The sequence below is a fragment of the Xenopus laevis genome, chromosome 4S, assembly GCF_017654675.1.
Source record: "Xenopus laevis strain J_2021 chromosome 4S, Xenopus_laevis_v10.1, whole genome shotgun sequence".
Lineage (NCBI taxonomy): Eukaryota > Metazoa > Chordata > Amphibia > Anura > Pipidae > Xenopus > Xenopus laevis.
The window spans coordinates 48,347,234-48,371,121 of NC_054378.1; the positions used below are offsets into that span (position 1 = coordinate 48,347,234).

At 38.1% G+C, this 23,888-nt stretch overlaps 1 protein-coding gene across 3 annotated transcripts in view; it reads left to right on the forward strand.

Annotated features, from left to right (window-relative positions):
* znf469.S (zinc finger protein 469 S homeolog) overlaps positions 1–23,888 on the forward strand; it is a 354,800-nt gene that overhangs the window by 236,641 nt on the left and 94,271 nt on the right. For 2 of the 3 annotated variants that reach the window (XM_018240459.2, XM_018240460.2), the window contains exon 1: positions 22,859–23,022. The exons of the other annotated variant lie outside the window; for it this stretch is intronic. The gene's annotated coding sequence lies outside the window, so the exon portion shown is untranslated. Of the gene's footprint in view, positions 1–22,858; positions 23,023–23,888 lie in introns of those variants that run through there. 3 annotated transcript variants of the gene reach the window in all.

Here is a 23,888-nt window from a genome sequence, read left to right on the forward strand (position 1 = left end):
AATACCCATAGCAAACCCACCCATAGAAAACCCTAGGCTAGTAACAGCTGTGTAGAATTTAGAAATATACAGGTGTGTTGCTTTGCTGCATGCAGCAGAAATCGAAGGCATCATTTAACACACACATGGGGCTTAATAAAATTCTCACTTCCAAGTGAAACGACTGACAGAGCTGTTTGACAGTTGATGCTGTCGAAGAGAAAGAGACCATTGTCTCTGCAATGGTATGCAAAGCAGAGTTTTCCCCCAAAACCTGTAGCTGCTTAACTCGTGCTTGTTTGCATATGGTAAAAATATTTAGTCCACTGCTAAAGAAAATATTAGAGGAGAGATCTGGGGCCAGATAAATATAATAACATCTATGTGTGTACAGGACTCATAACACAGAGGAGTACTATGTGCCTTCTGTATCACTCTTGACATTCTACTTACAACTGAGATGCAAGGGAGGAAGGACCATAGAACACAGCTAAAGGATAGGAGCAAATGGAACTGGCATCCATATATTGTGGTTAGAAGTTCTGTAGTGATCCTAATTCACAGCCAATGCAGCCCTCCAGCTTGGTTGAATTTATGAACTTGGAGCTTATTACAGCTGGAGAACAGTAGTTCAAACACCCATGTACAAATATAATCACTTTATAAATTTATAAGCTCCGCCAAGTGATGATGAACGATCTCCATAAAGGACTCTGTAAATGTGTCTGTGCTGTAGAAGTAAAGGAGAAGAATAAACAATTACTTTTGTGGGTGGTGGGGGAGATAATAATCAAGAAAGGCAAATGTTTGTTTGAGCTTTAAAATGTCACTTTAAAGGGATCTAAACCCAACTTACTGTATTCAATTAACCCTAGGGCTGATTTTTAGCAGTTTATACAAAGGCCTGAGATTAGAATATAGAAAGTGAATGTAAAATGCAAAAGTTCTCAGTAATGCACCCTGAATAAGTTTACATAAGTAGAATAAGTTCTTAAAAATATTTAAGAAATGTCTATATAAAGCCAGGATTACTTTTTTTTATAATATCTTGTACTGTAATTTTTCATAACCATCTGAAGTAGTGATGTGCAACTGACCCACCCCAGGCTGTGGGTCGGCAGTGTCAGACTGGGATTCCAGGGGCCCACCAGAAAACCCTAGACCGTGGGGCCACCAGAAAACCCTAGACCGTGGGGCCACCAGAAAACCCTAGACCGTGGGGCCACCAGAAAACCTTAGACAGTGGGCCACTTTTCCAAACTAGTACGATGAGACAAATTTGTCATGTGATAATAACTCAAGCGTAACAGTTTGCCTTAGCGTTATTTCTGGCGAATTGCGAGTTGTTTTGACACTCATTTAGGTTAACTGCATAACCTGCATAACTGACACCACTGCCGATGGCCACAGTAATTAATAAATATATATATATATATATATGAATACGTTTATATAAAATAGTATTTATTACCAGTTTAAAATGTACAGTATTATTAAATATACTTATGGCCACTTAGGTACTATCAGGAATAAATTATTTTCCGATTATATTAATTGTTCTTAATAAATTCACTAAAAATACATTTATATGTATCATTCTTCCCCAGTTGATTGCACTTTTTTTTTAATTTTCACTGCTTATGTTTAAACAACTATACAATTTTATCTATATTTGGCGACAATTCTGGCAATAGTCTTTCTGTCGCAATGAAAGAAGTGCTTATATTTTAGTAAACTTGCTCTTGCAGATTTTTTGGTGTTTTTTTTCCCTATTATAGCTGCCTATTGCACCTTAGTAAACTGACGCCTTTGTCTCATCATATTGCAAATTAAAATACTATCTAGTCTTTGAGGTTAGATTATCATTATCCTAATTTTTGAATTAATTAACTTTCTCTTGAGACCACCTTCTTTTCATTTTCCATTTTTATAGCTACAAACCTGCCTGTCTACTAGCAAAAATTAAGCCTTAATAACTAGGAGAGCAACTGAAAAATGTATTAAACAATGATGCCAAATTTTCCTTTTAAGGTGTATGTTTCCTTGAATTAGTGTGGCAAAAAAAAGGGACACATTTGTTCTGCAACATACACTTAGGGGCACATTTACTTAGGGTCGAATATTGAGGGTTAATTAACCCTCAATATTCGACTGTCGAAGTTAAATCCTTCGACTTCGAATATCGAAGTCAAAGGATTTACCGCAATTCGTTCGATCGAACGATTAAATCAGTATTTTGACTATCGAATGTTCAATTAGTCGAACGATTTTTAGTTCAATTCATTCGATTCGAAGTCTAAGTCGTAGTCAAAGGTCGAAGTAGCCCAAAAAACGTTCGAAATATTTTTTCTTCTATTCCTTCACTCGAGATAAGTAAATGTGCCCCTTAAACATGATCTGAGAGTAAAAATCATTTATTACGATTGTTGTATATTAGTTAAAAATACTTTTTTTTAAATAAAGGAACATTGTTTAAGAAAAGGTTGTTTGAGAAATGGAATATTTGAAATTGGAAGCTTTATGTATGTAGATGTTGAAGTAGAGCTGGAAGTGGGGGTTTAAGTGCATGCCATTAGACCTGTTAGTGATGAGGGACATAGATCTTCATTTTATTATCTCTTCTAGGTTTACAGTCTGATTTGTCTACAGCTGAAACACTGTAGTTATGTTCTTTTCCGCTTGGTTATGTGATGTCAAGGGCTTATCAGATTGCTGAGAGGATGGAATTCTAAGAAATACCTTAAGTAGTTTGTAGTAGTTTGGGGGGGGGGGCAAATTTAAACACAGGTCTTACCAGTCCATGTGGAAAGGGCAAAAGAAAATTTATGGCATGTGACTCTTGCAGAATCTGCCCAAAGTGAAATACATTGTAACTAAGGGATGATAGTAAAGTTTTGAAAGCCTTTAAGTCTCAAATTTAGGCCTATCATTTTCTTAAAATTAATAACATATGTGCAGCACAGTATTCTAACAGAGTTTATTATTTCATCTCTACATTCAATGTTATATAGAAAGTCTGGAGGGGGTGCTTAATGGGCTAGGGGGCATTTTTTCATTGGTTGTCAGGGCATGGCCAGACAAAATAAGCCATAAATGGTGTTGTAAGTGCAATAGCAAATGGGGCACTTTGTTGCCTGCTCTTAATCTCCTCCAGTGTGTGCAACAAACATTTGGATTTACATTCCAAACAGATTACTGCAAATTGCTGGTGCTTAAAAATATGCAAGTGCAAAGCAACTTTGGGCTACTACGTTCAGCATATGCTTTATTTCTGATCTTGGAAGGTGCTTAACTTTAGACATTTTGTTGCCAGCGATAAAGGAGATTAAACATGGGAGAATACAGTAACCCCTATAAAAACAAAAGAAAAACGTTTGTTACATAAGTACAATGAATGATTGTCCAAACTGTAGTTTGTTTCAGGGTGCAGGCAGTTTTGATCGACCGTCTTGCCAATATACCAGTTGCAATTTGCCTATCCAAACCCTAGAATAAAAATCAAAATATCCCTTTTTAGTAGATTGATTGAGTGTTGGCAGATGCAGATTTCTCCCAGATTCAGGCATTTATCCTTAAAATGGGCATACTAATAATCCTTAATTGTATTAAAAAATGTCACATAAAAGGAAAGATACATAGACACTGGACACTGGGTAGCTCAAAATGCAAATAAAAGAAGTAGACAGCATTTTATACTTCTGACTTAATATAGAGACTTACCATATATGCAAGGAATGATGGGAAGAGGTATCTTTGTATCATTGTTATTGCTTGATTCAACTCAGACAAATGATATGTGTTTATATACATTAAATCTGCTTATAAGAATAGAATGATAACTGTTTTCCCATCTGCCATCTTTGTATGCATGTCATCCAACCAATCTCTCGTATGAAGCATCCCACCTCGTTGATTTTGCTTTTAAATTTTCTCTGCTAAATCAACTGTTAAGGGATTTTGTGATCTATTCTTATTTTTTCTTTGTAATCCTTCATGATGTCACATAGGCAACATTTATTTGTTTCTTTACATCACTGTCACTGTCTTAGGTATAAAGTTATAATTTTGCATTTGTTTAAATATGTTATAATGTATTGGCTTGCTCTTGTCTTTCAGTGCTTATTTTAAGTGGTTTTACTTTTTTTTTATTTAAATTGGAAAAGAAGGACTTTGACTTAACAGCACATAAACGCTACTATAGATTGTACCATAGTAGTTAGTATAGTATAGGTATGGGACCTGTTATCCAGAATGCCTGGGACCTGGAGTTTTCCAGATAATGGATCTTTCCTTTATTTGGATTTTGATACCTTAAGGGCAGGACTACATGGCCGATTCAGCCGCGATCCAACGCGCTGCGCAAAATCGCAGGCGTCACGTCGGATGCGACGGAAACAAGGTAAGTAATTCAATTAAAAAGGGGGTTGTTGGTGCGATAGTTCGGTATAATCCCGATACCTATAGAAAAGAAAAATCCCGATAGTGTATTAACCTCTTAAAGGGAGGTAATATGCGCTTCACTTAGTTTGTAGGATTATTCGTGTTGAGATATGCGGCAGTGTTCTAGTCGGAGTTCGGTCTGTTTCCTTAGCGTACCTAACAGGAGAGATCTAGATAGTGTAGAACTGACATCTTTAGGTGTGAGCGGAAATAATTAGTTGCGCTTACCAGATGTAGGAGATAAAGAGTAGCTTATATCGAAGATTGCAAGGAACCCTTGGTTGTCATGTACTGTACGTCGGGCAGCTGTAAGAATATCGGTTGTAGATTTCTTCTGCTGGAACTGAAGCGCTGTTGTCGGCTCTGGTTCACAGTGTCAGCTGTGCTGCCGGGAATCCACTTGCTCCTCGTGTCAAACCCTGGTGGCCATGTCAGTAATCCACTACATGTACTTCAAGTATCGTCAGGGATTAATACCACAAATCGATGGTATAATAAGATAATAATTTATTAATAGTAGTAAAACAAGTTTACAGAGCCCAACGCCTTTCGTATCTACAAATACTTCTTCAGGGGCAATTACCTACACAACTTTGCGATTCAATTTATTTGGTAGGTGGGTGGTGTTAGCAATTTGCTTAATTGATTCAATTAAAAAGTTACGACAGTGAATTACAGGGAAAACATAGTAAAAAACAAATTATTCAATCAAAAAACATTTCAAACCAATTTCAATATTGAGTCCTTTTGGTGTAAGGGTTTTTAGTTTATGTATCCATAAAGTTTCTTCCCTTGATATTAAATTAATTATATCATTTCCCCGCCAATGGACCTTTTTTTGTACTATCCCAACGAAAGTTAGTAGTGAGGGGTCAGAATTATGATGGGACTTGAAGTGGGCAGACACGCTTTGTGTTTGTACACCCTTTTTGATATATTAATATGTTCTCTTATTCTTGTTTTGAGGTTTCTGCCAGTCCTCCCTATATATTGTAATTTACAAGGACATTCGAGTAAATAAATTACGTTTTTACTATTACAGGTTATTGATGTTTTAATGTCAAAAATTTCTTCTGTTACATTCGATTTGAACTTATAAATCTTTTTTTCGTTGTTAGTACAGGTTTTGCAAGCCTTGCGGTCTTTGCAAGCGAAAAAAACATTTTTATCCAGGGAAAAAATACTTTATTTGGTTTTACTTTAGCTGGTATATAACTAGGTGCTAAGATTTGTTTCAATGTTTGGGGTTTCTTATATAATATTTTTGGTTGTTCAGACACGTGTTCGAGTAGATCTTTATCTTTTCTTAATATGTGCCAATGTTTTTTCAGAATGTTGTGAAATAATTTGTTGGAATGGTTATATGTGGTAATAAAAGGGACAAATTGTTTGGTATTATTGTGTATTTTTTTATTATTGGTTTTTTAACATTAATTCTCGATCTTTCTTATCACACATCTTCTTTGCTTCTTCCACTATTTGGTCATTGTATCCCTTTTCTTTGAATTGTTTCTGTAGTATTTTGCATTCTTTTTCATCATCCGTTGTTTTACTACAGTTTCTTCTGACTCTATTAAATTGGCTTAGTGGAATATTATTTAACCATTTTTTATGATGACAGCTGTTGTTTAAATCCATTATTGTCTGTAGGTTTGCGGTATAAACTAGTAGCAAGCTTGGTGTTGTCAACTGTTATAGTAAGATCTAGAAAATGTACGCTTTTTTGCTATAATTTGATGTGAATTTAATATTAAAGGTGTTGAGATTTAGAGTAGTGAGAAATTGAGCTAATTCTTCTTCTGGGCCATGCCAGATAAATTAACAATCATCGATGTAGCGTTTCCATTGTATTAACCCTTTGGTTTGATTTAACGGTGTGATGTGGTCTTTTTCCCAATGTCTCATGAACAAGTTGGCATAGCTAGGGGCAAATTTCGTTCCCATGGCAGTGCCTTTGGTGTGTAAGTAGTAATCTCCTTCAAACCAGAAATAGTTCTTATTTAAAATTAATTTGATGCGGTTAAGTATAAATTTCCTTTGGGCTATATTCATAGCAGTGTCACTTTCCAAAAAATGATTTACAGTAGAGATCCCATGTTGATGGTTTATGATGGTGTACAATGAGGCAACATCGCAAGTCCCTATGATGTATTGTTCTTTCCAAGTGATGTTATTGACGAAGTTGATGGTTTCAATCGTATCTTTCAAGTATGATGGTAATGTGCTCACATATTTTCGTAGAAATGTATCTATGTATTCTGACAGGTTGGAGGTCAGAGAGCCACAGCCTGAGATGATGGAGGTTTAGTTATGTTTTTGTGTATCTTTGGTAGAGTGTAAATCACTGGAACTTTTGGATGATTAATTTTCAGATATTCATGTTCTTTTTTGCTTAAAATACCTATTTTATTAGGTTCTTCTAGTAGCTTGTTTAGTTGTCCTTTAAATTCGTTTGTAGGGTTAGTCTTAAGTTTTTTATAGGTAATATTGTCAGAGAGTTGACCTTTAATTTCGTCGGTATAGTATTCTTTTGTCATAATAACCATTCCTCCTATTTATCTGCTGGTTTAATCACAATAGAACTATCATTTTTTAGTTCTTTGAGTGCTTTTCTTTCTCTAGCGGTGAGATTTGGTTTCTTAGGTTTTCTTTGGTTCAAATTATCAAGATCTTCTATTACTAGATCCCTAAAAGTATTTATGAAGTGACTGTTAGCAAAAGTAGGGTTAAAAGTAGACTTTGGTTTTAGCACTCAAGAACTAAAGAATGATAGTGAGTGGTTCATATTACCTCCCTTTAAGAGGTTAATACACTATCGGGATTTTTCTTTTCTATAGGTATCGGGATTATACAGAACTAGCGCACCAACAACCCCCTTTTTGATTTTATTACTTACAAGTGGATAAGTGGTATCCACCTTTTAATTGGTGCAGCTGATCCTCTTTCAAATACAAGCGTGGACCTCTAACCTAATTACCTACTCTTAAGTAATTCAATTGTCGCATCATGTAGCAGCATTGATGCAACACGACTGTCGGATGCAGACGCTGCACGCTGCGACACTGCCATTACTTTTTTTCCGTCGTATTCGACGTGACACCTGCGATTTTGCGCAGTGCGTCGGATCGCGGCTGAATCGGCCATGTAGCCCTGCCCTAAGTCTACTAGAAAATCATGTAAACATTAAATAAACCCAACAGGCTGAATTTGCTTCCAATAAGGATTAATTATATCTTAGTTGGGATCAAGTACAAGGTGCTGTTTAATTATTACAGAGAAAAAGGAAATCATTTTTAAAAAGTTGGATTATTTGATTATAATGGATGGCCTTTCCATAATTCGCAGCTTTCTGGATAACAGGTTTCCAGAAAACAAATCCCATACAGTTTTTACTATAGTTTATATGAACAAAGCTTCTGTGTTGCTATAGGGGCAGCCATTCAAGTTGGAAAAAAAGGAGAAAAGGCACAGGTTACATAGCACATAACTGGTGAACTCTGTAGAAAAGAATGATGTTATATCAGGCTTATCTGCAATGTAACCTACACCTTTTCTCCTCTTTCCCAGCTTGAATGGCTGCCGCCATGGCTACAGAGCAGCTTGTTTATATAAACTATAGTAGCGTTTCTGAAGCAAACATAGAACTTTTACCAGTGCAGGACAACAGTGCACTTTAATTTTTGGTGGTGCTGTTCCATTAAAGGAGAATGAAAAGTATCACTTGGGATGCAAAGTTGGTGCCCCATAACCCCTTTAAAGGCACATACAGAAATAAGGAAATTTCAGCACAGACAAGACGTAACTTTGTGGGCACCCCTGTGAAAAAAAGTTCTGCGCCCCCCTCTGCACAAAATCACAGATGATCCGCAACAGGAGCAAAATTGCTGTTCATCCATGACCCCCACTCACACAAGATGACATGGGTCGACCAAGGAAGCAGATCCCTGCTCAGCCCCCTATACCCCAAGGTCCCCCTGCGGCTGCTGAGTTTGCTTCCTCAGTAGGTAAGCCACTGGGCACAGAAGATGCTTGGGCACGTTGCTGAGAACAAAAGTACTCCATGGGTGCATTATTGGAAGAATTGCAGCAAAGGTGGTCTAATGTTAGCAATTAAACCTCTTTAAAGTCGCACAATTTTTGAACTGTGGACAACTGTGGATTTTTCATACCATGGTGAGGTGATCAGTCATTTAATCAATTTGAACAGGTTAGAAGATTTTTGATGGCTAACGATAATATCTCTACATGTATTGCCTAACTTATGATATCAATGGGTGACTGTCACTACTTGCTGTAATGGCCAGAACATCATCTGATTTGTTATTTTACTACTTTATTTAATCTGAATGGTCAGGGGCACATTTACTAAGGGTCGAATATCGAGGGTTAATTAACCCTTCGATATTCGACCATCGAAGTTAAATCCTTCGAATTCGAATATCTAAGTCGAAGGATTTACCGCAATTCGTTCGATCAGAAATTGCTAGGAAAGCCTAGCCCATAGGCTAACATTGGTGCTCGGTAGGTTTTAGATGGCGAAGTAGGAGGTCAAAGTTTTTTTTTAAAGAGACAGTTCTTCGAATGGTCGATTGGTCGAACGATTTTTAGTTTGAATCGTTTGATTCAAAGTCGTAGTCAAAGTAGTCAATTCGATGGTCGAAGTAGCCAAAAAATACTTCGAAATCCAAAGTATTTTATATTCTAATCCTTCACTTGAGCATAGTAAATGTGCCCCTGTGTGTCAGGTCAGAAGATTGCGATGTACAATCAGTCGTGGGATATGAGGCTAAACTCTACACGTCTATGGCCAGCTTAAGATAGTACCTTGCCCTTGATTTATGTAAGCGAGCATAAATCCATGTTGATGGCAAAACTGCTCTACTGGTTACTTTGTTATTTTAATTTTTTAAGTAATCTTAAGGCTTCATTTTGTACAAACCCCTTATTCAGAAAAAAAAAACTCCCAAGCATTCTGTGTGAAAGATCCACTCATTTGGTATCCAGTGTGCTGTTCAGATGTTGTGCAGCGTATAAGTGGAATTCCTCATGCAAGGATGAGATGATTATAAGTGCTACCAAAGTAAACACAAAGCTATTTTTATTTTAGAGTGGGCTAATATCTAATGAAGTCTGACAGATTTTAAAAACCTTCATGGACCCTTGCAATGTTGTTGCAGTTTTTCAAATAATTAACATTAATAACTGAATTTGTCTGATTTGCGCTATTTGAATGCATGTTTTCCTTGGGTCAAGAGCCTGAGCATCAAAGAATTTTGGGTGCAAATACAAAAGGCAATCAAATCAATGAATGAGCTATGCAGAATCGTCAGACCGTGTTATATACAGCTATTCCATACACTCATTTCATTCATGCCATCTGCCATGTTTATACAGAAAGTTTACAAAACTTCCAATGCAGTTCAATGACTCGGTTGTTACCCAGACAGTTTACGGATTTGTGCATGCAGCTTTCTAAAAAAAATACTCGTAATTGCCCTGATCCGAGAATAGCAGCTTTTTTTTTACTTGGATGAATTAAAAGACTGTCACTTAAAGCGCGTTAGAATGAAAAACATGAATAGAAGAAAATTAAACCTACTGAGTAAGAGAAGTGACGTCAGCAGGGAGCTGCCAACTGAGCATTTTAACTGCATACTGTAAGGACAGGAAGATTTTTGATATATTGTTTTGGACACACCTCTGTTTCCCATGAGATTTATAGTCAGGTGGAACCTTTTTTCCATTTTGTATTAAACACTTGATGGAAAAAAAATGGATTCCCATGAAAGAAGCATTGATATTTTTTTTTCTGAGACGTTCCATCAATATTAGGATTATGTGATGTTTAAAGAAATACCAAACTATGTGTCTTCATATTTCTGCTAATGTTTTCTTCTGCCTGGGTCTGAGCAGTGGAATCCTTGAAATTTTTCAGCTTGTGGCAGTGGCTTGTGTTGCTGGACCCTAGTGAAAGGATTTATTCATGGCTGCTGCCCTGCCTTCTTAAATTACCACACCTTGGGCCTCTCTGCTCTTTGAGCTGCTGTGTTTTTCTTTCATTAGATGGGATCTTCTATTGAATATCTAGCTTTGGATGGTAAAGGATGCTGCATCTTCTCAGATACAGATGTCACAGTTTCTAGGTTTCAGATAATACAGGAAGTAGATTTGTGGAACAATATTGTCTGCAGTCTGAGTTCAGCCTTTTTATTTAATGTAATTGTGAAATTTATGAGAAACCAGTGGAGGCCTTGGCAACAAAAGCTGAACTCATTTATCAAAGCCCATTTATCAAAGGTCGAATTTCGAATTCATGTGACTTTTTTGAAATTCGAATATAATCAAATTTCGACTGGGAGGATATTTAAGAAAAAAATTGAATGGCTAATATTCGATCGAATGGTTCCCACCAGAAAATTTGAATTGTATTTGATTCATATCCGATTCTTACGAATCTAATTTTTCTCCCCGAAAAAAAACTTGTATGTCAAGGCTATTAACATCTCCAAATGACTCAATGGACCTCTGACATTGACTTGTAAGGTTTTAGGTGGCGAATTAAGACTGTTTCCATGGTTGAGGTGTGACAAATTTGAATTTAAATTAGAATAGGGGGATTAAAATTCGAATTTCTGAATTTTTAAACTCGAAAATTCTAATTCAAATTGACTATTTGACCCTTGATAAATCTGCACCTTGATAAAGAGTATAAAGCGGGTTCAGTTTTTAAAATAAAACAAAACAGATGTAGCGCCTGGAGAGAAATGGCAAATAGTAAAGGTATGCAATAAATAATCAAGAGTTGGAATGGGAACGGAGTAAATGATGAGGAAGAATGTAGAAAATTAAACGTAGTACAGAGTGCGTTCAGCTAGGAAATACGGAGGGTAATTATAAAGACAAATCAGGATTGGTGGTTCATGAAGAAAACATTTGTTTTAAAAATAACTTTTACTTAACAATGAAACTTTAAAGCTGCACCTTCGGATTTTGATGATGTCACTGAAACGCTTTGCTCTCCCATGCAGGTTTCAATTAATTGTGCTTTAAAATGGATTAATAAAGTTTCTTTTATATTTACGAAACTCTGTGACTTATTATAGCCTTATATTTTACAATAGGGGGTACTTTATTCATTATATAATCCATGTCTTATATAGTGTGTATGTAGAGCTGAACACAAGGAAAGGGGAAAAAAAGAAAGTGGAAAATAACAAAGTAGAGGGAGGATATGACAGGGTTAAAATAAAGAAAAGGGAGAGGGTAGAATAAAATGTAGTGAAGGAGAATTTCATGAGGCAAGGCAAGATAAGGTAGGAAGGATTTATAAAGGAATATTAGAGGAAAGCTAAATGTGCGAATGAATGAATAAAAATAATGGAGAAATAGAAGAAAAAAAAAATAGGAGAAAAAGAAAGGAAGGACGACATAAATGAAGAATAGGAAACAGAATGGAATAACAAGCATAGAAGAGTGAATGTGATTAGAGAGAATAAATATTTTTTTAGTGGACCACCAACAAAGATGCAATGTACAAAAGAAATTTAGGTTTCTAAGGGAGTTGGAGTAGATAGGGTACAAGAGGGGGCAGATGACTAAATGTGTGATATGCCAGAAAGGAGGATGTGTTAAAATATTAGAGGGAATTAATTATAATATAAGGCTACAAGTGTCAGCTGATGAAAATATAAAGGTAACAGGGGATGCTCCCAGGCCACCAACAAGTGACATGCTTTAGACTGTATTATGACGATGAAAACATAATTATGCCTCTTTATAGGTCCCTGGTAAGGCCTCATCTGGAGTATGCAGTGCAGTTTTGGACTCCAGTCCTTAAGAGGGATATAAATGAGCTGGAGAGAGTGCAGAGACTAAGTGCAACTAAACTGGTTAGAGGGATGGAAGACTTAAATTATGAGGGTAGACTTTCAAGGTTGGGGTTGTTTTCTCTGGAAAAAAGGTGCTTGCGAGGGGACATGATTACACTTTACAAGTACATTAGAGGACATTATAGACAAATAACAGGGGACCTTTTTACCCATAAAGAGGATCACCGTACCAGAGGCCACCCCTTTAGACTAGAAGAAAAGAACTTTCATTTGAAGCAACGTAGGGGGTTCTTCACAGTCAGGACAGAGAGGTTGTGGAATGCACTGCCGGGTGATGTTGTGATGGCTGATTCAGTTAATGCCTTTAAGAATGGCTTGGATGATTTCTTGGACAGACATAGTATCAAAGGCTATTGTGATACTAAACTCTATAGTTAGTATAGGTATGGGTATATAGAATTTAATTAAAAGTAGGGAGGGGTGTATGTATGGATGCTGGGTTTTCATTTGGAGGGGTTGAACTTGATGGACTTTGTCTTTTTCCAACCCAATTTAACTATGTAACTATTTAAATTTAACTATGACAGAAGCCAATAACTTTTAGTGGAAATTTAAAAAAAAACATCTGCAAAATAAACCCCCCAGTACATTTCTACATGCAGGATGGCTAAAATCCATCATATTGGGGTTAGCTAAATTGAAAGGAAACTACTGTAAGGGGCGCGAAGGTACCGTTAGGATTAATGACCCAAGTAGTAAACACCAGTCCAACACAGTTCAAGGTATCCGACAAGGGTGAGGCAGAAGAATAGTCAAGTCCAGGCAGAAGGGTCAATGCAAGCAGAAAAGGTTCAAAGACGAATAAACAGGCTGAGGTCAAACACAGGAATCAGTAATAATCAAGAGTAAAGCGCACCCAGGAACACACAAGGTAAATCCTATATTATGGCATTGTCTGAAATGTTCTGGCGTTTTAAATAGGCCTCTTTTGTCGCCAAACGGACGTGATGATGTCATGACACTGGTGTCACGATGCTGCGCCCATTCTGACACTCTGGCGTCAGAACATGCCGCATAGGATCCCTGGGCACCACCATCTTGGGGAAGCCGGACGGATAGGCGGTAATTTTGGTAGGTCTTCTTTGAAGGAACTTCCGGATGAGTGCAGGACCGTGAATCAAATCGTTTCACCTGGGAACATTCCTCAGGACCGATTCCCTTCCATTCGACCAAGTACTGTAGAACACCTCTGGAAACACGGGAATCCAAAACTCTTCTTACTTCGAACTCCTGGTGGCCATCAACAAGAATAGGAGCAGGAGAAGAAGAAGAAAACTCTGAAGTCATCGCTGGCTTGAGGAGGGACACATGGAAAACGTTTTTAATCTGCATCTCAGGAGGTAGTTGAAGATGAACGGCAACCGGATTGATGATCTCGACAATTGAAAAGGGACCAATGAATTTGGACAGTGGGTGCTGTTACAAAACACAGAAGAAGGGAGATCTTTCTGAAGAGGCGGCAAGGCATTGTTGTTGTCCAATCGTCTTGGCACAAAGAAACATGATATCGTAGGAACTTGATTGACTCATTCAGCTGCACCGTTAGACTGAGGATGGTAGGCAGAAGAAAACTGAAGAGAAATATTAAGAGCCTTGCACAAAGATTTTTTCCAGAAAATCTAGGACCCCTGCTGTCACTTCTGTGATAGGACAGATTAGATAATCGCAGTTAGTCAGGCAACACTGCAAAGAATAATTTTCACTGAAAGCTATCATTACACTGGAAATTATATTTAGTATAGTATAGTATATTTATTTTAGGTTTAGTTCTGCTTTGAAAGAATCGTAATCTCAATAAGTCTTTCTCTAGTAGAATTTGTGCAGCGTAAATGCAGGTAAGTGAAACTAAATTGCCTAGAAAGTAAACATCAGTGCAGAACTCAACAGCGGATGTGTTTAGGTGATATGCAGTACTCCATATACATGGCTTTTGTTTTTGTAATACAGAGCAGAGCAAAGAGGTGCATCATGACAACCAATTACAGAATCTATCAGACCCATCTGATGAATCAGATATCTCTTGTATTGTCCGGTGTATAGCCAGCAATATGGCTACGCACAAACTGGGTTTATGGTTTAAATGAAATTACAGCAAGTTTTGTGAGAGAATCACTTGGTCAGATTTGCACCAATCCTTGGCTACATGCCGAGTGGACAGGTTAGTGGAAAGGATTTGGTGACTTTTATTTTGGTATCAATTATAAATACACAATAAAATACCATAACAAAGTAAAAAGAACAGTTTTGCTGTCAATCATTAAAATTACTAGTGATGGGCGAATTTGTCCCGTTTCGTCCAAAAATTTTGCTTTGGCGAAAAATTTGCGAAACGCTGCTCGGTTTGGACACCGGCGTCTGTTTTTGGATGCTGCCGTCCATCTTTGGATGCTGGCGCACATTCACCGGCGAAAATGCATCGGCATCCAAAAAACGGCGAAACTCAGAATTTCACCGCAAATTCGCGCCTGGCGAATACATTCGCCCATCACTAAAAACTACATTAGCCCAGTAAATGGTAACTGCTAGATCAGGGATCCCCAACCTTTTTTTACCTGTGAGCCACATTTAAATGTAAAAAGAGTTGGGGAGCAACACAAGCATGAAAAAGTCCCTTTGGGGTGCCAAGTAAGGGCTATGATTTGCTATTTGGTAGCACCTATGTGGACTGGCAGCCTACAAGAGGCTCTACTTGGAACTATACTTAGTTTTTTTGCAATTAAAACTTGCTTCCAAGCCTGGAATTCAAAAATAAGCACCTGCTTTGAGGATCCTGAGAGCAACATCCAAGGGGTTGGAGAGCAACATGTTGCTCACGAGCTACTGGTTGGGGATTACTGTGCTAGATAATAGGAACCTATGATTTACACAGGCTGAATATTGTTAAGCTTTAAAATATCTAATTATTGTACCAATGCTGTAAGCTTGATCTCAGTTTAGAGCAATTATGGGAGAATGAGATTGTGGTATTAAACTGCCCTTCATAGTTACACCCTTTATATATCAGTGTATATATGTGACTCCGGCAACAACAGGGAAAGAGAGGGGCTTGTATTTCTTATTTTATTTCTTCTATTGCTTTAAATTCCATTAGGATCTTTTCATTTAAAGAATGTATTCGCATTTATATTTTTAAGCCAATGCAAACCATAGTTGTATACCCCCTCCCCCTTTAAAACATCGCTATTCCATTATGGCCACTAATGAAAAAGTATCCCTATCTTTCATCCTTCTGATGGGCTGCTATACTATGGAATTTGTTTTCAGCACAGTGATGGCAGATGCAGACAAGATAGGTTAGATGTACTTTTATTAACACATAGGATGGTGCCGGACTAGATATAAACCAGACAAAGCTTACGCTTCCAAAAATGATATTTTTATCATTGAGGTTGTGATGGAATTTCTTTTTCTTTTTTTGTATGACATCATTTGGAAATTTGTTAGCTGAGATTTTGACTTTTAAAATGAATAAAAATGGAAAATGAAACAAAGCAGGAGCAACTTACATTTTTCCAGTCCTACCTTTTTATGTATGTTACTACCCAGTTTATAGTTTGGGGCATAAAACGTAAAATATGTTAACAGCATACTTAACAGCATTTTATTATGGTAGGCGCTAAAGCACATAATTATAATGTTTGTCATTCCTGAAGGCATAGGTTTTAGGGAATGTATGCCCTCTTCAAACGTAAACATTTGTTCCACCATCAGAAGTAGTCTGACTCAGCCCCCAGTAAAGTGATATGTTCTCACTAAGATTAATTATTAAAATAACTATACATGTGCATAAATTTTGCTTTTATCATTTAGGGGCAGATTTACTAAGCTCGAGTGAATAATTCGAATGAAAAAATATTCGAATTCCGAAGTGATTTTTTGGGTACTTCGACCATCAAATTGGTCAAATCTTTCGACCATTCGATAATCGAAGTACTGTCTCTTTAAAAAAAAAACTTCGACTTCATACTTCGCCACTTTAAACCTACCGAAGTCCAAGTTTAGCCTATGGGGACCTTCTCCAGCACTTTTCTACGTTTTTTTTTGGTCAAATAAAAATCCTTCGATTGATTGCTTAAAACATCAATCTTATCGTTTGATCAAATGATTTTTATTCGATTGTTCAATCAAAGCTTTTGCGCTAAAATCCTTCAAATACGATATTCGAATTAGAAGGATTTTATTTTGAGGATTTTTTAACCCTCGAAATTCAACCCTTGATAAATCTACCCCTTAATGTTCTATTAATGAACATTTTCTTTTAGTAGTATGGTGGTGCATTAAAGCCTTAACTTTTCAAGATGCCGGAACTTATTCCATTGACTTTAATGGGTTGCACCAGGTTAGAGATGATACTATAGCATGTTAATATACACCATCCAACCGATTGGCACGGCCACTTTTCTATTTTCCCAATGATTTGGGTCGACAGCAACAAAAGAGAAGAGATGCTGCGACTCTTCTTCGCTTAATTATCTGACAATTTGCCATTCGCTCTGTAATATGGTACATTGAGACAGGGCCGGACTGGCAATCTGTGGGTTCTGGCAAATGCCAGAGGGGCTGCTATAAGGTCCCATAGAAAATCAGTATTTAGTGGGCTGGTGGGGGCTGGTGGGGGCTGTTTGGCCTCTGTGTACCTGAAATGCCAGGGCCTATTTGAATTCTCAGTCCGGACCTGCATTGAGACGTTACATTATGAAACATGCCTGCTTCCCAAACCCACTAATATCCTTAGTATGTGGATATTGGTTGAGATTGCCAGGCCTCCATACACTTACCAGTAACTGTGTAAAACTTTGTTTTGTACAATATTATCAATATGTGTATAGCCAGCTTTGGTATAGGGAAAATACATATCTTTCAAACTTCAATGCATGGCTTTAATTCATGTAAGGACTAAAACAGAGTTTTTTTTGTTTGTTTTTTACAAAGAAACTAGTTTGGAGGACCACCAAAAATTAAATGATTTGTCCAGGGTCCCATGGAGTTGTTACAGCCCCTCTGCTCATATCTCCTATCTTCTATGTCTGCACGTAGTCTGCACTGCGTTGGCCAAGGTGCAGGTACACTGGGCAGATTTTGCTGCCGAAATCAGCTACATGGCCCCAGTTCCATGCACACAACTGAGTGGATTCCCGCGGATTGGCCGATTATCGTGCATATTTGCAGGCAAAGTATCAGCTCCATTTGGGATAAGATTGAGATGCAGAGACCCTGGAGATACAGTTTACATGGCTGTCAGATAAGGTTATGAATTAAATTAGGTAAATTGCAAGACTTATGTTACTAAATAGGGAGTTGATGAACAATTAACCAAAATATGAGAAAATTTGCCAGCCCATTGGCTGCTGGCCACAAGGTATTGCTGCAGGACCTTACACGTGATATGCAGATATTATGAAGATAATGCTGGGCTTCATTAATTAACAATAATTATGGCACTAAGAAGCAAAATGTGCATGTTTTTGCATGATAAAACATAAGCGATGGTGACTGTTTCTTATGACTAGTATCACTGTGCTTATTGTACCTGTTAATGTGCAGAAGCACAAGGGAGGCTTGTACTTTATACCAACCTTTAAACAGATAGTAATTATTGCCAATAAAATCTTGAACAGTTGAGAGTCGTGTGATTAACATAGTAACATAGTCAGTTAGGTTGAAAAAAGACACACGTCCATAAAGTTCAACCTTTTAACTTTTTTTTAACCTGCCTAACTGCCAGTTGCTCCAGACGAAGGCAAAAAAACCATCTAAAGTCTCTCCAATTTGCCACAGAGGGGAAAAAAAATCTTTCCTGACTCCAAAATGGCATTCGGACTAGTCCCTGGATCAACTTGTACTATGAGCTATCTCCCATAACCCTGTATTCCCTCACTTGCTAAAAAGCTATCCATCCCCTTCTTAAAGCTATCTAATGTATCAGCCTGTATGACTGATTCAGGGAGAGAATTCCTCATCTTCACAGCTCTCACTGTAAAAAACCCCTTCTTAATATTTAGGCGGATTATATGCCCATATCCCACCCACATGGAACCCAGTGTGCACCTTGCACATGATGTACAATCAGGCACTAGTTTGTACCCATAGGTTATATTATTATTATCCCACAATCTGATGTTGACAACTCTCCAGCTATCACATAACAATTATTTAGCTTTGACTTAAAGCAACAGTAGGTATTTTATTGCTGGAAGTGAGAAAGCATGATTCTCCTATTTGGATCTGTAAGCTACACACCCTCTTAGATTGCAAACTTGAATTTGACTGTAATTTGTATTTATTATAGTAATGACTCCAGTTTATTCTATTAATGTGTTGTTCTGTTGTACAATGCTGAGTGCACCAGTTCAGCTATATACAGTATAAAAAAATACACACGTACATGAATGCAACTACAACTGTTTGCACTTTTGGCTGGAGGTAGTTTCTTAGGGACAGCTGGAGGACCCCCTTCTGAAATGTGCCATAGAATAATGACAAGGACGCTTGTTCCTTTTTCACAATCTGGTCAATTTAAGGTTAAAGAGAGTTGTTACTGACAGCTGGAGGGCCATAGTAAAATGACAGGCAGAGCTTTTTGCCACCCATGTTAAATATTATGTCGTTGCCGCATGTTAACCATGGTATGTAACTTAGTTGAATTATGTGTTAATGCTTAAATACCCTCCTAGGCAATTTTGTGCTTATTTGCCTGAAGGGGAACTATATTAATAATTATTTTTATAATAAAAATGTATTTATATTATCAATACTCATTTATAACTGCAGCTCTGTGCAGTAAACAATAAAAACATGTTCCCACTGTTTAATTCCTTTCATTGAACAAAATAATTTCCTCAATATAATCCATTACAATTTTAAAAATATCCTTTAAATATGTCCTTCCCCCTCAAAACACCCTTTTCCTTTCTTTCTGCTCTGCATTGGAGTCCTACCTCTTTTCTGTTATGGCTTAGTGGGGCTCATTAATAAACTTTGCTCAAAGCAGATTGCTTCGCACAGTGAAGATATTTGCCCTGCACATGGTTACATTTATAAAGCTGAATTAGAGCAAACAGAATTGTGACTTTTTTTTTCACACTGCGAATGACTATAAGAGCTTTTTAAATATGGCAAAAATCGCAAATTGTGAATATTATGTATATTATCTATGTTTCAATTACGCCATAACTTTGGTGGCTGAGAAAATATTTGCCAAACAGTTTCGCAATTAAGTTACTGTCAACGCTATTTTTGGGCACAACAACCTCGCACAGTGGACGCACTCACGCAAACGCCTGTCTTATTTGCGAGCCATTTATGAAAATTTATTCTCAATGCAAATTCTCAAAAACCAGAAAGTCGGGCACAGCAGTGCAATATTTTAGCGTTCAGGAAAAAACATGGACAATTCAACCATTTGCAAATAAATATGTGCTGCGCAAACTTTATAAATGACCCCCACTGTGTATGTCCATCTGAGGCAGCCAATGTTTCTAGATCTCTTTTGTGGCTGTATCTTGCTTTTTATGAAGTGGCAGTGCCAAATGTTTGACTAGTAACATTAGATTGTAACAAAAAGGCCCAAGCTGTTGCTTAACTACAACTCTAAACATCCCTCCACAGTTTTTTAAAGTTGTAGTTCCACAATAGCAGTTTGACTGCAGGTCATAGCCTGATATGGGATATCTGCATCATAGAAGAGGCCTGATTTGCACCTGATCACAGTGGGACAGAGGGAAAGGAACTGAGTAAGGCCAGTGCCAAATGATCCGACCTCAGTCTGCAGAGAAACACAGGCTGAGAATCCACTCTTCTGCTGCTCCTCCTCAGCTTGATGTGCTGACACCTGGGTACATTCCCATGGCCTTGGTGTAGGCAGAAGTGGCCAATGTGATGCATCTGGGTGCAAGCACATTAAGCAGCAGAGGAGCAGCGGAAGAGGCCCCAAGGTCTTTGATTGAACCATAGTTACACTTAGCCTTAGAATAATGCTATGTGTGAGAGAGACAGACTGTGAGTCTGGCAAAATCTGCCACCAAATTACAGCCTGAGCACCTGAGTACTTGTGTTATGGCTTTTATACTACATAAAACCACATGTGACTCAGTAGCTATTCTGTTCCTGCTTGCCAGTTCTGCTAAACTATCACAATGATTTAATCAAAATAGTTAAATCATCATCTGATGGTCGGAGCTACATAATTGACTGTTTGCTTCTGCTGTGTTGTAGTTCAACTGAGAGATGCATGTGGGACTGTGTACTAAGGTAGAACTGTGGGGCACAACAACCTGTTTTCTATGGATATCAGTTGTTTCTACCTGTTACTCACTTCCCTTCTTGGAGGTGCAACTATGCAAGAAACAGAAGGAAAGCATAGTAATTATGTGTTTTTGGTTGCCCACTTGCTATGCTCGGCATTGTATACAATACAGCTGAGCTGCAGGCAAAGTGTTGTAAAGAATTGTGTCTTCTGTGGATTTGTGAATTGTAGGTACGATACATGTTTTCCTAATGGAATCCTGAAAATTGTGTATAAAATCTTTAACCTGATCATGCTACACCAGCAGCCTCTGGGTATTCAAATTACAGCCTCCAAAGGTTGGTTGTGGCTATAGCAACCATGTCCCCAAGCAGTGCCAGGCAAAGTTTTATTGGCACCTTTTATCCTGCACCCGCCACCGGTCACTTCATCTTCTGCCACCACTGATCTCTGGAACCCCCCTCTTTCACCACTTCTTCTCACCAGTTGCTTGCTTGCTGAATTCATTTACAAACTCGTCTCCAATTTGTGCCCGAGGCAGCTGCCTATTCCTAGTTCTGGCAAAAGCCTATTCCGCCTGTCTCTAGTTCAGGTAATGTTCCTGAGAACTACTGCATTAGTTAATCAATGTGATTATTATATAGAAGATATTTACTGAGATATATTTATGAAGGTAGGCTGTTTGTGAATAAGGGACAAAACTGCTTGTGAGACCCATGATCCAATGTTTCACACTTAATGTGGAAGCAAGTTTTACCCATAGATCTAAGCGATGGTGCCATAAGTGCAGGGAAATGAGATGAGTCCCAAGGACCTAACATGGACAGGGTTGATTCTGAAACGTGCACCTTCCTGATGCTTTACCAACCTCCCCCAATACCATATCTGGGATCTGCTTGGGGATAGGGGCTGCATTATTGGTCTATTTTAAAAAGAGAATGTTGCCTTCTATCGTACAATGGTGTTTTTTTGCTGAACCTGGTAATTTGTTCTCACCTTGTCTCATGGCAGGATCAGCATTGGATATGGGTATTGAACCTTGGTCCCCCTAAATAACAGGACTTTGGCATAAGGAAGGAGCCTTTCTTCCAACTTATTGTTACATTATGTACATGGTAACACATTGTTATTATTCACTCACTCTTGTTAAACAGCCCCCTAGCTATACAATTATATAAGCAGTGAACAGCTTGTTGGGTTTTTCCAATAAATTAATTTCTTAGAAATCATCTCTAAGACCTTTTCTAGAAAAAAGGGTTCCTTTATTTGTATATGTCTTCCATAATTTGCATCAAGCATCATTATCGGGCAGGTTTCTATGATACTAGTGGCACCCCTTCCTTAAAGTGAATGTTCACCTTTAGCAAAGTCCTACAAACGTGGTAGGATATTCCAAAATAAACACTTTTCCAGATGCAATAGTGTAACATTTGTTTTAATTATGAAAATAGCCACTTACCCAGAAAGCAGCTTGGGCTTCCTCTCCATTTTATGACTGCAGTGAGGACAGCGAGGCTACTGCGCATGTTTGGTCCCTACTTATTTGCATACATTCTACTGGCAGCTAATTGGATTAATACTATTAATTAAAGTACAGCATGGGCACATGGGTTAGCAAATAAAACTGCCTCTGAATCTGTTCTTTACCCTATTATTATAAGGGGTCCTCTGGCTAAAATCTGTCGTGTATAATGAAAGAAAATTTCATTCTAAGCAGTGTCCACTGCACATATAAATAATTCTATGGTTTTAAAGTTATTTGTTCATGTTGTTGCCATTGAAATCCCAGTCTGTTATTATTTTCTATCTTATAATATATAACAACCTGACACACTGTTGCCACAAAATAAAGCTGATTGAAAGACCTAGAGGAGATACGACTTCTGTTAGATTGATTTAAAAAGCAGACCCAGGGAAGAAGAAAGGACAAACAAACTCTGCTTTCAATAACAATTGCTTTTACAATTAACCACTGACACTGTTTCATGAATGTACATCGGGGCACTTGTTTAGAATTTCCTTTTGTACAAGTAGTTTTTGAATGGAGAACCTCATTCAATGGCACAGAGATGATGCATTTTTTGGTAATCAAATGTATTTAGGAAAGGGTTTCTTTTGCCCAGCACTTTGGTAGGACTTGGCAAAAGGTGGACATCCCCCGTAGCATCTATCTATCTAGTTATTGTATACAGGCTTTGTCTAGGAAAACAGGTTGCTTTTGGTTGATGACTTTGCCCCCCTCCCCTGCAAAAAGCCATGCCTGCAGCTCTCCACACACTCATTCCTGTATGCTACTGGCTCCAGCTGGAGAGGGCGTGATCTCCTCTGCCAGCAACTGTGCTCAGTAATGAAGAGCTCAGTCTGTTCATACATTACTGGGGAACTAACGTCCTGTCGCTCTCTCGTACTTTCATTTATTGAGGGGCCTGGGGATTATGCAGCTGGACAATGCAGCAGACTGCTAGCAAGGTAAGCCTGGATCTGCTGCTCTCTGCTCACCAGCCTCTGGACATCTGTCACCTTAGGGCAACTTTTCTTCTGTGCTGCCCAAGTGCATTCCCCATTGATTGCTAATGACTGTGTGGGGGTATGACAGGAGGCAGCATTGTTGTGAGTGTGAGCTCTGCAGGGAAGCAGTGTGTATATTGGCATGACAGTGACAGCTCCTGTACACCACTCATTCCATTCTCATTGGTACTGGTATGTCTTGGGATGGCAAAGTTAATGTTGTGTTGGTACTTGCTGCCAACATTTCTCTTTTTTATGACTTGCCTTGTGTATGTGCCTCTGTGCTTTGCTGTTAATTACAGTATTCAAGCTATTACAACAAGGTGCTACTATTGCTGCTGATAGATATATAGATGACTCCTATTGCTGCCAGATGCTACTTACTGCCTTATACTGGGGCAATTTATCAGCAAGACTGCAGGCTGGCTAGTGACATCACATGTAGCTGCTTAGTCTCATGCTGTGCCTCTGGCTTTGCTTGGTGCTGAGAGTGCCAGAGAAGACAGTGCCATCTTTAGCTTTTATAAGTCTCTTCAGCACATTTATAAGTCTTTTTTTATAAGTCTTGCATGCTGCTCTTCAAAAGAAAATGCCTTCTCTATTAAAAAAAAAAAATGCTTGTTCCTTTTTCCCCTTCTTGTGAATGGGGTTTTAAACTAAATGGATTATTAAAAGGGGCCGGGTCAGGCAAGCACTGCCTGTGGGCTGGGGAAAGGGAGGGGGGAGTGCTTGTCTGTATCAGCTGGTGAGAGAGCAGCTGTCTGTCTGTTCAAGGAAGTTCCTCACATTGCTCAAGCACTTTCCTTTGCGAGACGCAGAGTTCTGGG